This window comes from Arachis hypogaea, chromosome 9 (assembly GCF_003086295.3).
Source record: "Arachis hypogaea cultivar Tifrunner chromosome 9, arahy.Tifrunner.gnm2.J5K5, whole genome shotgun sequence".
NCBI classification, from domain to species: domain Eukaryota; kingdom Viridiplantae; phylum Streptophyta; class Magnoliopsida; order Fabales; family Fabaceae; genus Arachis; species Arachis hypogaea.
The window spans coordinates 19,527,275-19,531,663 of NC_092044.1; the positions used below are offsets into that span (position 1 = coordinate 19,527,275).

General features: G+C 29.7%; 1 long non-coding RNA gene across 2 annotated transcripts; it reads right to left on the reverse strand.

Annotated features, from left to right (window-relative positions):
* Positions 1–1,249: 1,249 nt before the first annotated feature.
* On the reverse strand, positions 1,250–3,893 carry LOC112710619 (uncharacterized). Of its 2 annotated transcripts, none has more exons than XR_003811659.2 (4): positions 3,504–3,893; positions 2,598–2,631; positions 2,294–2,478; positions 1,250–2,202 (listed from the first exon to the last, which is right to left on the reverse strand). It is a non-coding gene; the product is annotated as an uncharacterized lncRNA (long non-coding RNA). The 2 variants fall into 2 exon arrangements; XR_003811658.2 differs by having other exon boundaries at positions 2,598–2,873; positions 3,504–3,886.
* Between the last annotated feature and the right edge of the window lie 496 nt (positions 3,894–4,389).

Consider the following 4,389-nt stretch of genomic DNA (forward strand, 5'->3'; position numbering starts at 1 on the left):
AAATGTGGTGTTTGTGAATTTTAATTGTGGTTGGAACATAAGAAATTGATTATTATAAGGAGTTTGAAATTTGAAATTAGGAAGATTTTGTAAATTTGGATTTTGAAATGTATTCGGTAGTGTGAAGTTTTGATTTGGAATTTAAGAGTTTGAGGTTTGAGATTGTTAGGTATTTAGAGTTTGAGAAAAGTTTTGTAAGTAATTGAAAAAAGAGTTGAGTTGGTTTGGATCCATTTTTCCCAATAAAAATAGTAGTAGTAGAACTTTGATTTTGCAAGATTTGAAAGAAGATGAAGAAGAGTAGAAGAAAGTGTGAGAATAGAAGTGTATATGTATATATAGAGTAACAAAATATTAATTTATTAATAAGAACGGTAATATAGTAACCACTGGTTTTGCAAGGGCTAGTTCTGTAATATAATTAGTATTTCAAATTTCATACAGAAAAATGACCCACTAACCAAAAAATTATTTTATAATATGTAAAAAATTAAAATTATTTTTTTATGTAAACAAAGTTAATTAATTATAATTTAATATAATAATATAAATAATATTCAATATTAATTTAATTATTTATATTAATTATGATTTAAATAATTAATATAAATTATTAATTAAATAAAATTATAATTAATTATTATAATTATTAATAAATTAAATATAATTTAATTATTTAATATAATTCTTTAAATAATTATATTAAATAAGTAAATCATATTTAATTTATAAATAATTATAACAATTAATTATATACGTAAAGAAAAAATATATATATATATATATATAGTTAACATATTATGTCATCTTCTATATGTATATAAAATAGGTTTAATTATTCTGTTGGTTTCTATAGTTTCGCGAAATTTTCAATTAGGTCCCTATACTTTTTTTCCTTTTAATTGGGTTCCTATACATTATTTTTTTTTCAATTTAGTCCCTCTTAACGTTAAACGTTAAAAAAATGTTAGTAAATTGTGAAATTACTTGTATACCCTTAGGAACCAAATTGAAAAGAAAAAAATATAAGGACCTAATTGAAAATCCGGTAAAACTATAAATATTCAATGAATTGATTCTACAACATGAAAGATATTCCTATAATTTCTTTTATTTTGTCACTCATTCTTTTGCTTATTTATATATAAATTGTATCAAAAATATCTTTTTTTATTTTTAAAATACCTTATCTTAAGAACATAAAAAAAAAAGAATGGATAAAATAAAATAGAAATAATAATAATAAATATATATAAAATTCAGTTTCATCCTTTAATTATTCATTATAATAATGTAATATTACATTTGGCTCAATATAAAAGAAAGGGAATACAGCTCCAAGACCATCTCTAGCCAAGTAGTTTACAAACCAATGAGCTTCTACTGCCTACTCAGGATTTAGTCGAAGGGTGTTCTGCGGACGAAGACCAATACAGGCACGTACTAAATTGAGCATGTCATTTACCGGTTGGATTAATGACCATAAAACATGTTCGAATACTTAACCTTACAAATATATAAGCAAAATCATCAAAAAACAGTTGCATCTTTAAAAATCTCATAAACAGGTATACAAACATCTTTCATTCTTAAGACACTGTTGAAAACTTCTGTATGGGAAGAACCACGCAAGGAACGCTTTAAAACTACAGCTTCCACAGCAGCATCACCTTCAACAAACTTATCATTCAAATCGGAGTGTAAGTACAAGAGTTTCTACCCACATCACCAACCCTGTCTGGTAAGAATGCAGCAGTATCTATAATTCCATATTGTTGGCATAGGTGTAAACAATGTTCCACACAATAGCTATCAAACTTTTCAAGAAACTTGAGAACTGAATCACCTTTATACTGGCATAGTAACTTCAAAATCAAACCAAGAAAACACTAAACTAAGTTCCCGCCACAACTAATCATTATAAGATAAGAAAAATTCAATTTATCTTGTCAAAGCAAAAACATCGGTACAAGAATTCACCTCTAGGTAACGCTCAATAAAATCATCAGATACACAAATGTATTTGAGAAATTAGATATATTCTCTATATAATCACTTAATTAGACAAGTCTAGGGTGCCAAACAAGTGAAGCTCAATGAGTGTCTTTTAATAAAGGAAACTTCTTGAATGAGAGTGAAGTTCAGTGATGATTCGAGAATTTTCATCATTAAAATGACTGAACCATATAAAATGTGCTCTCCCTGGATGCAAATAAATGTAAACAAGGAATATTTAGGCAACATAAATAGAAATAAATAAACCACAAATGTAGCATAAAGAAGGATCACCTACTTAGTTCAACCAACTCAGGAATTCGAGATACAATGACTGATCAAATAGTAGCATGGTCATTGTTAGTCAACCGTGAGAGCAATGTTAATAAAGGAGAAAGCATGAACAGGCTCATCAATATCTTTCTTGTAACTATTCAGTGCAACCACATACTCATGTCCAATGGAATTAATAAGTCCACAAACCTAAAACCCAACAAGAATAAAACGGTTAAATACTTAACCAAATAAAAGTTAATATATGGTACCCGTAAATTTTTGGGGCACCAATAGGTTAATATGATCAAAAGGGTCCATGTACTCACTTGGTGATACGAAGATGAATCAAATCTCCATAAACTATCCATAAAAACAGAAATCAGATAAGATAAAAACGGGTATAGTTATCCATCTATAGCATCGTCATCCATCTCCAAACTAGTCTACAATGATTGCCAAACTTTTAAAAGCTCAAGTATCAGGTAACCAGTTCTTGTATTGTATTATCTTTAACAGAATTGCACATAAATCCTCCTCTTCATAAAAAAAATAGAAAGGAAGAAGAACCCTCAATGGAACCAAGATAGAATACCTCTACTAAACTACAAAAAAAAAACAATGTACTGAATTTCAATTATACACCAATACAGAATAAGTAAAATAACTCTACTATCATGTGCATATTTGGGAGAAAAATTCTAAGAAACCATGAAGGAACAATAAATTGAAGCCAGTTGATTCCTTCTTAGATAAACTAATCAATTAATTATAGATAAAATGATCAATTAAACTCATAATCAATTAATTATAGATAAAATACATAATCAGAACTCATAATCAATTCAACTCTCTCAAAGGTATTTAATCAAACACCTTATCTCCAATCTCACCTCTTTCCTTATTTCTAACATAATTAATTAATTACAGATAAAAATTACAGAGTCCTAATAAAGCAGCATCATCCCAGCAACAACAAACAACAATCAACAATCAATAATAAACAAAATTCATCATCAGCAAAAAATTAATTTATATGTCAATTCACCAATTAACAAAATTTTTGTACATAAATATTCATATTGTAAATCCTAAATTACTATATCAAAACAATTCAGAAATCAATTCAAAAATTAGGTACTCAACCAATGCCATATTTTTTGAAAATTAAAATTAGCATGAACATGTTACATCAAATTTTAAAAGCTGGAAAAAAATTAAATGTTTTATGTTACCTGTTTTGTGACAGATCGAGTACAGGGAGATCGAGGAGAGGCGCGGCGCGGGGACGAGAGGCCAGACGGGAGGTCAGGAGCGGCGAGACTCGGTGCGGTGCGGTGCAGTGACGTCAGGCGAGGCAAAGCACCGGGAGGGACGGCGACGGCTTAGATGGAAAAATAGCGCAAAAGACCTCCGAACAGAATAACGTAGAACAAACCAACGTAGAGAGAAGGAGGCGACGGACGGCCGACCACCAAGCGTCCGCTGCAGACGACGCCACAGATGGATGAAGACGATGGACCGACGCAGGAGATGATAGTGAATGCGATCTCCACAGAGCAACTGAGGGCTAGCTAGGTTTTTTATTCTAAGTGTGGGAGGGTTATTTTGGTATTTCAGAAAATAAGTGTGAAAGAGAATTAGAGATTTAGGAAAAAGTTAGAGAATCTTTAATTTAGGAACGGAATATTCCGTTAAATCTAACTGTTTGGTCACGGTAGGGACTTAATTGAAAAAAAAATTAGTGCAGGGACCCAATTAAAAGGAAAAAAAGTATAGGGACTTAATTAAAAATTTCGTGAAACTATAGGGACCAACAGAGTAATTAAACCTATAAAATATTGTTAATTTTATTAACAAAATATTATTTAATTTTTTAATTTAATTAACATATATTTATTTATCATTGGTTATAATTGAAAGAAGTCAAATCCCTCTGAGCAGGGCTTCATTTGCTTGGAAAATTGTGATGGAACTCGCTTTCATTTTCTTCTAACAATTAGTCTCCACTTTTTATCAGACAAATAGTAAATGGGGCTTTCATTTTATCACCATTGGACATGCTCTAATGGCATCATCATTACAAGAGTCATGCAGCAACTTAAAACGGGTATGTATGAT